Here is an 11670-nt window from a genome sequence, read left to right as displayed (position 1 = left end):
GTTCACTTGCTTAACTATATATAGGAAGTTAACTAAAGGCCCTCCACCCTTGTTTTGCCTTATGATGGTGACCAAGCCCAGTGTGGCAGGGATCACAATTACATGAAAAGTCCCTCAAAATATTTTTGTATCTCTGAACCAATCACTTGTCCAGTAAAAGCAGTTGACCATCTTATGACCACTTAGATCACTAACTATGATGGCTTCACCCAACTTGTGACTGTTGGTATTCATATTTTAATGTATATATTATATGTTAACCAATGAAATCATAGTTCTATATTCAGCATATAACCCTATAAAAGTATAGCCCTAAGGGGAGGTGACATCTCAGTTCATGAGGAAGATCTGAGGTCCACTTCATTGGAGGGGGTCACGAATCCTTTAATAAAGAGCAACTGGCTCATACCTCTGCCTCAGTCTCTCTTATTGTAGGTAGGATAATTTTAATCTCCAGATTGAGTTAAGAGATATATTCTCTAAGCATATGGAGCATATTCTGTAAGCATATTTCTCCCTGGTATAATGGGAAGATGAGAATGATTTGTTCCAATAACCTTTAAGGTGGCTGAAGCAGTTACTGTGATGCACTTAGAGCTTGGTCAGACATCCTAGACACCAAGGTCATCCACTGCATCCTGGGTCATAGCCACTTAGTCATCTTGACTTTTGCGTTGCTACTGGTTTTTGATATTCTGGAAGAGAGAGTGAGGCTGATGACTTTGTGCAACTCTGCCTCATTTAAATCTGTTCATTCAAGACTCAAGACGCCATGATGTCATTGGTCCTCTTGAAAAATAAAGTACAAACAACTCAGTCTGAGTGGGTCATGGGTTTCTCTTATTTTGTTCATTGTTTTTCAAATACTATTTGATGATTACAAGCAGATTTATTAGTTTCTCTTCCTAATCTAACTTTTCTAGATTATATAAGCACTCTACTATTATACTAAGCTGCCACTTTTCTCACCCCATTCCCCTTCACTCCAGCTATGGCCATTATGGCACAAAAAAAAAAACAAAAAAAAAAAACATTGGTTCTAGAATCACTAGTCCTGAAATTAGAATCCTACCTCTGACCCTGGCTCTCTGCATACTCTTTACCTTCTCTCCATCTTGACAGTTTTCTTATCTATAAAATGAAAGGTTTGGACAAAGATGGCCTCCCTCTCCCTTTCTCTCCAACTCTAGATCCAATAGTCCTAGATATTCTGATCACATCCAAAGGACAGTGTTCCAACTTGTTATTAAAATATCTTTAATGTATTTACACTATTTCTATATTCAACAATTCAATTAAACAAATATGATCCAGATGGCTCCATGCAGCTGGGCATAGCTCTTCTTTGAGGCTCACTCAGTTGTATTAAAACAAGCACTTCACTGTTTCTTACTCTCTTAAATAGGTCTACTAATGTCCTGGTGTACTGCTAATATATTTATATTCATTGGGGTGGAACATCTTACTTAACTGACCAGGTGCTGTCAGATCACTTAAGTTATTTCACAGTGTTGTTATTGTTTTTTGTCCTTTGTTATATCTGGTAGGTGATGCCTTGATATACAACTGAACTGAATTTCAATGAGAGAGGGTAGTGCAGTCACCAGCTCACATTTTCTTTCAGAGTCAACAGGGTCCAGTGGTAAGATATAGATCAGGATGACTGGAGATGGACCTGAAGGCAGTTGGAGACCTAGGCCTTTTTAAGGCCTATTTAACCTAAGCCTATTTAAAAGGCTATTTAACAGGTCTTAGATTGACTGAGACAATGTCAAATTAATGATTAAGGGTAGGTAAGAAATGAGGCAGAGAAAAAAATCAACCTGGGAGGGTAAGATTCTCAGGGTTTCTGGTCAAAAAAGAAACAAATGCTATTAACATTCACTTAAATTACATAGTCAATGAACTACATTCCATTACAATTTAGGTTAGATTGTAAAGCCCGAGAAACTGAGCAAGATGGAGATTAGAGAACAATTTAATAATTTATTAAATGGGAGAAATTTACTGGGACCAAATGGATCCAAATGGTTTGGTCCCAGGGCTGAATGAGACTATCCTCTCAAAGAATCCAGCATTGAATGTCAGATACAAGATTCTTTTACAGGGTAACAAGAACAATGACATAATGGGGGGAGGTACCTGGATGGGCATGACCTAATGGAGAGAGGCACCTAGCATAACATAATGGGAGGTACTGGAGAGGCTCCTGATATTCTAATGATGTCTAAAATGGATAAAGACTTTTATTCCATCAAACAATTAGAGGGAATGATTATAGCCTAAGGTCTAAGATATAAGACCTTTATCCTAACATTAAGAGGTAATGGTTATAACTTGAGGCAGAGTAACTGAATAGGACAATTAGGGAAACTGGACCAAGACAATAAAAGAGAACTGTGGCAGAACATTAAAAAACTTTTTTTTAACAGAAAAGAAAGGATAAAGAAAGGTGAAAAGTAGGAATCACAGTCATTTCTTACATATTGCTGAACTAATGCTTCACAAATTTATATGTCATCCTTATGCAGGGGCCATATTAATCTTCTCTGTATCATTCCAATTTTAACTTATATACTGCTGAAACAAGCACCATATTGCTGAACAAGAGAGTCAAAATACTCCAATCACCTGAAAAGTAAAAATGAAAAGTAAGAAAAAAATAATATGTAAAGCAGATGGTCTTATCCACTATTATAATAACTATTGATAGTCCTTGTAGTCTTGTCTAAAAGTGTTGAAGTTGAGAAGGGAGAACCCCAAAAGTCCCAGACTGGTATCATGAGAGATCTTAAAAGAATTTGCAGGCTTGAACCCATCTCCTAGTCAAGGGGATTTATTGAAAGTAATGAATGCTATTACTAAGCAGACTGAATTATAAGGGAATCCAGTAAAGAAACTGAAGTAAGGGAATACACTTATACAGCTTTCAATCATAAATAATGCTAATTTTATGGCTCCTAATTGGAAGGAGTGGTTCTCAGTTGATCAGATTATTACTGATAAGATTATCAGTCAGCAATGAATTGGGGTGGTCTTATTCTCTATCTTCTCAGAATTTGATCTGTAGGAGTTTCCTGAGGCCAGAAGCTATCTTGCTAAGCAGTGGTCATAATCAGATAGATTGGGTTTAGGAGTTTCCTTAGACAGACTCCAAAATCAAAAGTTTTAGGTTTCATATTATATCAAAAGGACTTCTTTCACAACTGTAAAAGTAGTCAGCTCCCCTTATCTCCTACTCTTGAATGAGGAATATCTCTTTCAGGTAGCAAACCTTGGCAGCTGAGTGGGAGTTATTTCCCCAGAAGCTTTCTTCTCCTTTTCTCCTTTGAGATTTCACAATATAGGTACTCTCAATATACAACAAGAACACATAAACAAATTGTACTGGACTATTCATCACAAATTTTCACCCCTTTCCAGATGGAGATATATTTCAGACATAATTCTAAAGATAAGCAATGCTTTTTTTTCTAATTCATAATATATTGAAAAGTCAAATGCTTGGAGAAATGGATTTATACCAAGAATGATTTTTTTAAAAACAGAAAACAACATACTCTTTTTTTAAAAGCATGACAAAAATATTCTTTAAACAGAAAAACACCTCTAGGAATTATGCCACATCTCATGTGTAAGTGACTCATCTAACTGATTCATTTCACTGATATTCTCTGTCTCTAATGTTCTCCCTCCCCCTCTTCATTATTTGAATTTGTATATATCAGAAGCAGGGAAGTGGGATGGAATGAGGATGGGAGGGAGAGACAGAATGTGAATTTATTAAGCATTTGCCAAGGCACTGTGCTAAAATGGGGGCAGGGGAGAATCTAAATAAAATCAAACAAGATAATCTTTGCCTGCAGGGAGTTTACATTTTAATGGAGAGTACTACATATAAAAAGGAAATTGAAATGTAATGTAAAGGAAGAGAGATGGTCTTGGGGGCTTAATTCAATGAAGTTGACTGGAAAGAGATATGGAAAATCAGACAAAAGTTCATCTTTTTAAAAGAACACTGGCTTTGAACCCTGGTTCCCAAGATGGAGTACAAAGTTTTGGTGGGGAGGGGTAAGAGATGAGAGCTGGAGTGGAAATTGTATGGTTTGGCTAAGAAATGAAGAGGTTTGGTTCCCAATAGGATAAGATAAAAGCTCAATAGCCATCTCCTCCGATAACTTTCCCTGATTTTCTCCAATCAGTAATGTCTTGCTCCTTTAATAATATGAAATATTATGCATGATAACTATGTTAGTGTTTTATCCCCTACTAGACTAAAGATCCATGAGGAAGGGGACTTTATCTTGTCTAAATTATGCATCTCTTCTAGTGTCTTAGAATGCTTTTTTACTTACTGTAAACACTTAGTAAATGCTGAATGAAGGATAAATTAAGAAACAAAGTAACCTTTCCTTTTCTGTGTTTTGCTTTCTAACATGATACCTGTCTTCAAGTGTTTGAAGAGTTTTCATTTAGCAGAACATATAGACATTCTACTTGGCTCCCAAAACAGAACTAGTGATGAGGTCCTGGATATTCAGATGGGCATTAGCAGAGAAAGTCTGAAATACTGGTAGGATTATAATCCCTGAGGCAAGCAGGGAAGGACACAGATGAGATTATCTCAGCCTTAAACAGACTCTTTTGATTTTGTTATGGCCTTTTGTTCTTAAGTAGGCCTTTTGATCAAGTGGACTTTTGTTTACAGTCCCACTCCATGTAGCAGCCCTTCTTTATTATATCCAATCAGAAAGCCGAGTTATGATGTCAAATCTCCGAGGTTATATTTCCCCTAAAAAACATCTACTGGTAGTGTAGATTCTCACTGAATTTAAAGAGTATTCCTCCTGGCTACTTCTAGGGAACTTATCTTCTCCCTTGTTAATTGCTAAAACCTTTCTCCTTGATAAAAAGCTTTATGAATTTAGCTTATTCTTAGAAGCATAATAAAATCTTTGCCCTTTGATTTGGAGAATGTCTAAGCTTACAAATTCTTTTGAGACAGCGCATAGCCCCAATATATTTTGAGGTCATCAACCCATGCCCCATCATTTGGGGGCTGAACCCTATCATTTTGGTGGCCTGGTACAAGAAGAGTCTGACTTTACCCTCAACATGAGGATAAATGGATAGAAATTATAGAGAGGTATCTTTAGGTCTGATGGAAGAAAAAATTTCCTAATTAGAGCCTTACAGAATTACAGTGGATTGCCTTAATAAATAGCATATACCATTTAATTAAAACTTCATGTGGAAGCTGGATGACCATATTTTAGAGGGGATTTTCCCCCAAATAAAAATTTAAGTAGATTAATTTTGAAGCTACCTTGTAACTCTGAGATTTTTGATTTTTTTAATTTTTAAAATTTTTATTTAAGATGGTTGCATATCTATTATGTACAACAGAAATGCCAGAAAAACTGAGGCAAGATAGAAATTAAAGAGTTTTTAATATTTTATTTGAGAGGGAAAGATTGTCTGGGACCAAAAGAGAATCCATGTTGGCCCTAGCAGACTGAATGGGGCTCTCATCTCAAAGCATTCAGCAACAAGTGAAAAATTCCAGGGATCAGGAAAGACAAAAGTGGAGTGAGGGAGGATTTGGGAGGTGGTCATAGAGCACTGGTGAGTGTACCATAAATTTGGTTCTGACAGGTTGGGGATGAGGACCATAAATTCTGATAAGAGGGAGAGGTTAGAAGTCACTAAGTCTGAGACAGGAGATATGCTTACCTATCTTTAAATAACCTATCTACAATTTATGGCTCTATGGAATGCTAATGGTCAGGGCTAGTTATCTCTATTTATATCAGTTCTAATCGTCAGGAAGGGGGGGTTGCAACCAGGGGGACTGAGGCAGAACAAGTGAAGGAAACTGAGGCAAACAATTAAAAAAAACTGTGGCATAACACAACTTGTTGTTCCTTTGAAATATATAATAGTTATGTAATTTTTTTTGTCTTTCCTCTCCCTCATATTTTCTTTTTTCAAAATTTAATTTTTACCATAATTATTTGTGTTCTAGGATCTATGAAAAGGAATTAATTTTTTTTTACTCATTTGCTATTATTAAAAAAATTCCTTGAAGTCTCTACTATAGTATTTTATATGGCAGCCATTCAATAATATTTATTTAATTAAATTTTTGTAATAGAAAATAGAATAATTGTTTAAAATATTTACTAAAAAATAATGGCATAAACAATGAATTTCTGTAGTCCTCCCATGTTCATCTCTGGGCTACCATAAAGTGGTATCCTAAGACAGGTCCTGGAGCAATGAAACCAGCAAGGAGATGGAGAAAACAATCCCAGGAAACTTGAGGGATTTGCAGGAAGATTCTCTCTTAGTCAGGAAAGTTCCCTTCACACAAAGACAGGAAGCTCTCCAATGAGCCAATAGCAAGTCCCACCTCAGCAAATCAGCAGTAGATCCTGAGCCCCAAAGTAATGAAACCGGCAAACACCAGCAATTAGACCATCCCAGGTAGCTTAGTAAATCCAGGGGAACTTGCAGACTCCAGCTCCCAAGAATCACCACATGCTTCAGAAGCCCTGGGGAAAGATTACCATATGGTTCAGCACAGCCTCAGGCAACTAGGCCTCCTCGAGCAGCCAGACTTCTACATGCTTCAGCATAGCCGCAGGAAAACTCAGAAACCCTTCCTGGCCACAGCATACACTAGACACCACCACTAGGCCTCTGACTTAGCACCAGGTAAGATACTAAACCCTTACAGTCTCCAGCAAGACCCCTTATCCCATCCCCTCTGCCTGTACTAGACAACAGGATCCCTTATGGGACTGAGGGCAGTATCATTGCAGCACAGGGTAAATAGCCAAGGCTTGTAGTCACTGTCACAAGACAGTACTCCTGCCACCTGAGAAATAGAGCTCAAATTTAAAAGAAAAAAAGGCAGAGAGAGAAAGAGAAAAAGAGAGAAAGACAGACAGACAGACAGACAAAGAAGCAAAAAACAATTTAAAAAATTCTGACCATAGAAAGCCATTATGGTGACAGGGAAGACCAAGGCACAAATTCAAAAGAGGACCATGATGTCAATTGGCAACCCTCCTCTCTCCCCAAAGAAAAAGAGATATGGTCTCAAGGCCAGAAAGAATTCATGGAAGAGCTCAAGAAGGAGCTTAAAAATCACATAAGAGAGGTAGAAGAAAGATTGGGAAAAGAAATAATTGTGATGCAAGAGAATTATGGGGAAAAAGAGGCAACAACTTGAAAAACTGTTTTAAAAGTATAAATGGCCAAATGGAAAATGAGGTACAAAAATCCAGTATATTAAACAACTTCTTACAGACAATAATTGACCAAATGGAAAAGAAAATACAAACCTAACCGAGGAAAACAGTACTTTAAAAGTTAAAATGGGGCAAGTGAAACTAATAACTCTAGGAAACATCAAGAAGGAATCAAAAAAATTACAAAAGTATGAAAAAATGGGAGAAAATGAAAAAGACATCATGCTAAAAACAATTGACTTAGAAAATAGATCCAGGAAAGACAAAAGTGAGAATTACTGGACTACCTGAAAGTCATAATCAAAAGGAGGAACTGAATAGCATCTTCCAAGAAATTATCAAAGAAAACTCTCTTGAAGTCTGTAATGGGCTGAGGTTTGAGTTGATGCACTGAGGTCCCAAGTACATGAGGGCTAAATAGTAATTGGACTATACTCTATTAATATACATGATTAGATAAAAAATGGTCCCTGCCCACTCTCTGTGCAAGTCCTGATGTGTTGTACAGGAAATGACGATTTTGGTGGGTGGAGGCAGAGAGAACAGGAAGAGAAGCTGGGAGAGATTGGGCCTGGGTTCCATTCTCCTGGCTGCTGGTCGTGTGGCTGGTGATCTAGCTAGCTTCTTGACTCAGCTGCACACATTGCTATTGCCGATTCTCTTCCACCTCCAATCCTTCTTCACTGAGAATAAAGACTGATGATTTTCCCCTAACCTGAACTCTGGACTCCTGCTGATTTAAAAATACACGGTCTTCACAGAAGTCCTGCAACCAGAGGGCAAAAGAGGTATGGAAAGAATCCACTAAACACCTCAGGAAAGAGATCCCCAAAATAGAAACTCCAAGAAAAATAAGAGTTAAATTCTAGAACTATCAGGTCAAGAAAAAAAATACTACAACTAGCCAAAAAGAAACAATTAAAATATCAGAGAACCACAAGCATGCAGCAGAAATATTAAAGGACTGGAAGTTATAAAACATGATATTCCTGAAGACAAAGGAGCTAGGACTACAACCAAGAATCACCTATCTGGCTAAATTAAGCAGAATACTTCAAGGAGAAAAAAAATTCATTCAGTGAAATAGAAGGATTTCTAAAGATTTCATAAGGAGAAGACCAGAACCAAATAAAAAATTTGATGTTTATCATCAGGATTTAAGAGAAACATAAATAGGTAAAAAGGACAAAGAAAACATAAGAGATGCCAATAAACCTAAATTATTTATATCTAAAAATGATATTTGTTTTTCTTAATTGTATCACTGAGTACAAATTGAAGAATACATATAGACAGAAGGTCTGGGCATGAGGTGAATTTGAGAGAATGACATAAAAAAAAAACCCTAAGCAATGAAAAAGAGAAATATACTGGATGCAGAAGGAAGGGAGAAGTAAAATTGTATAAATTATTTCACAGAAAGAAGTGTGAAAGAATTATTATAGTGGGAGGAGGGGGAAGAGAGGACAGTGGCTGATGAGCATCACTTGAACATTACACTCATCTGTATTGGTTCAAACAGAATAATAGGCATGAGCAGTTGAATATAGAAATGCTTTCTTACCAGACAAAGAAGTAGGAGGAGAGGAGACTAAACAAAGGGAGGTGGAAGTGTGAACTGATTGAAGGAAGGACAAATCAGAGATGGTAGAAAGAAGTAAAACACTAAGAAAGGAAAGGGTAAAAAGAGAGAAGACAAACAGAGGAAGAATAGGATTAAGGGAAATACACAGATAGTAATTATAACTGTGAGTGCTAATGAGATAAACTCTCATAAAATGAAAGCAGAAAAAATCCTGTTATGCTGTGTACAAGAAGCACACAAATCAGAGAGATACACACAGAATAAAGGCAAAGGACTTTAGCAGAATCTATTCTCCAACTGAAATTTAAAAAGTAGGGATAGTAATCCTGATCTCAGACAATGCAAAAGGAAAAACAGACCTAATTAAATGAGATAAGAAAAGAAACTACATCTTGTTTAAAAACTACCATAGGTATTAAAGCAATATCAATATTAAACATATATGTATTAAATGGTATAAAATCAAAATTATTAAGGAAAATAAACAGCAAAACTACACCAGTGGGGAAAATGCAAGTGCTCCCTCTTAGAACTCAAAAATTCCAACCAAACAAACAAGAAAGAAAGTAAGGGGGTAAATAGAATATTGGAAAAGTTAAATATGACAGACCTTTGGAGAAAAACTGAATGGAAACAAAAAGAAATATAACTTTTTTTTCAGCAATATGTCACCTACACAAAAATAAACGATATAATAGGGCATGAAACCCTCAAAATCAAATGTAAAAAAGTAGAAATATTAACTGTATTCTTCCAAAGAACTAGATCTGTGCCTAAAAATATCATATTCAGCAAAAATTATCTATAATTTTGAATGAGAAAAAAATGGACAGCCAGTGAACTTGCACATTTTCAGATCTTTCTATCAATCAACCCAAACTTAACAGAAAATTTAACACATAAGAGCCAATATCAAAGATCAATTTTAAGACATTCTACATAGACAGATTGTTTTGTTTTGTTTTTTACATAGAAATGTATACTATGTGTTTAAGATTCACATCAACAAAAAGATAACTCAAAATAAAAATTGGCAGATTTAAGGTAAAAATAGTAATCATGTTATACAAATGAGATGCAAATGAAGAATAGATACAAAGACATTAGAGTGGGAAGGAGAGCTCATAGTTCTGAAAACCTACTCACATTAGGAAAGAATTCAATAGACAACACTACACATATACCAAGAAGGGCATAACATCCTCCAAAGTGTATAAAGAAATGAGGGGAAGAGATGGGTGGATGGAGAAGCCAAGGGTGAGGGAAGAAAACAAGGGAGCAATCCTTGGGTGAGAAGAGGTTAAGTAATAGCAAACCAAGTTATGGAGCAGAATTTAAGCAGAGTCAGTAGGGATAGGAAAGATGTGTATATATGTGGGGTGTGTATGTATATGTGTGTGCGTGTGTGTGTGTGTATCTATATAAGTATGCCTCAATATATCTTTTTTAAAACTTTGTTTTGCTTTTTTTCTTTCTAATTTTTTTTCTTTTTTGATCTGATTTTTCTTGTGCAGCATGATAAATAAGGAAATATGCATAGAAGAATTGCACATGTTTAACACATATTGGATTACTTGTTCTTAGGGGAGGAGTGGGGCAAAGGGAGGGAGAAAAATTTGGAACACAAGGTTTTACAAGGGTGAATGTTGAAAGCTATTTTTGCATGTATTTGAAAATAAAAAGCTATTATTAAAACATTTTTTAAAAGGGAAAAAAAGAAAAGGAAATTGAACTATTAATGAATTCCCTAGGAAAAAATCCCCAGGATCAGATGGATTCACAAGTGCATCCTACCAAACATTTAAAGAATAATTATTTCCAATACTACATAAACTATTTGGAAAAGTAGATGCTGAATACGTGCTATATTTTGGCAACATATAGCACATATTCTTATTAAAAACACTAGAGAGCATAGGAATAAAGAAAGCATTCCTCAAAATGTTAAGTAGTATCTAAAACCACCAGCAAGCATTGTCTATAAAGGAGATAAGTTTAGAGGCTTTCCCAATAAGATCAGGGGATGAAGAAAGAATGTCCATTATCACCACTATAATTCAATATAGTATAGAAATGTTAGCTTTAGCTATAAGACAAGAAAAAGAAATAGAAGGAATTAGAATAGGCAATAAGGGGACAAAAATAATACTCTCTGCAGATTATATGATAGCATATTTAGATAATTCTAGAATATCAATAGAAAAATTACTTGAAATAATTAACAACTTCAGCAAAGTTGCAGGATATAAGATAAACCCACATAAATCATGAGCATTTCTTTTTATGACCAACAAAGGAGAAATTCCATTTTTAACTGTAAATAATATAAAATATTTGGGAGTCTTATCTGCTAAAACAAACCCAGGAACCATATGAACACAATTACAAAACACTCCACACAAAGTCAGATTTAAATAATGGAAAAATATTAATTGCTTGATAGTCTGAGCCAATATAATAAAAATGATAATTCTTCCTAAACTAATATATTTCTTCAGTGCCATGCCAACCAAATTATCAAAAAAAAAAATTATCTGATAAGAGTTAGAAAAAAACAACAAAATTTATCTGGTATTGGTTAAGAAATAGAGTGTTAGATCAGTATGGAATAGATTAGGTGCAAAACACTCAGTAGTCAATGACAAAAGTAACTTGGTGTTTAATAAACCCAAAGACCCCAACTTTTGGGATAAGAACTCACTATTTGACAAAAATTGCTGGGAAATCTGGAAAACAACAGGAGACAAACTAGGTATAAAGTAACATCTCATATTATATATACCAAGATAAATTCAAAATGGGCACATAAAGAGTGACACCATAAGCAAA

General features: G+C 35.5%; 1 non-coding gene across 1 annotated transcript; it reads right to left on the bottom strand.

Moving 5' to 3' along the window:
* Positions 1 to 2481: 2481 nt before the first annotated feature.
* Positions 2482 to 2593, bottom strand: LOC111719150. Its single transcript, XR_002769417.1, has one exon. It is a non-coding gene; the product is annotated as a U6 spliceosomal RNA (small nuclear RNA).
* Between the last annotated feature and the right edge of the window lie 9077 nt (positions 2594 to 11670).

Source organism: Sarcophilus harrisii, chromosome 1 (assembly GCF_902635505.1).
Source record: "Sarcophilus harrisii chromosome 1, mSarHar1.11, whole genome shotgun sequence".
NCBI lineage: Eukaryota > Metazoa > Chordata > Mammalia > Dasyuromorphia > Dasyuridae > Sarcophilus > Sarcophilus harrisii.
The sequence above is the reverse complement of the archived record's forward strand: the minus strand, read 5'-3'. Positions and strand labels throughout refer to the sequence as shown.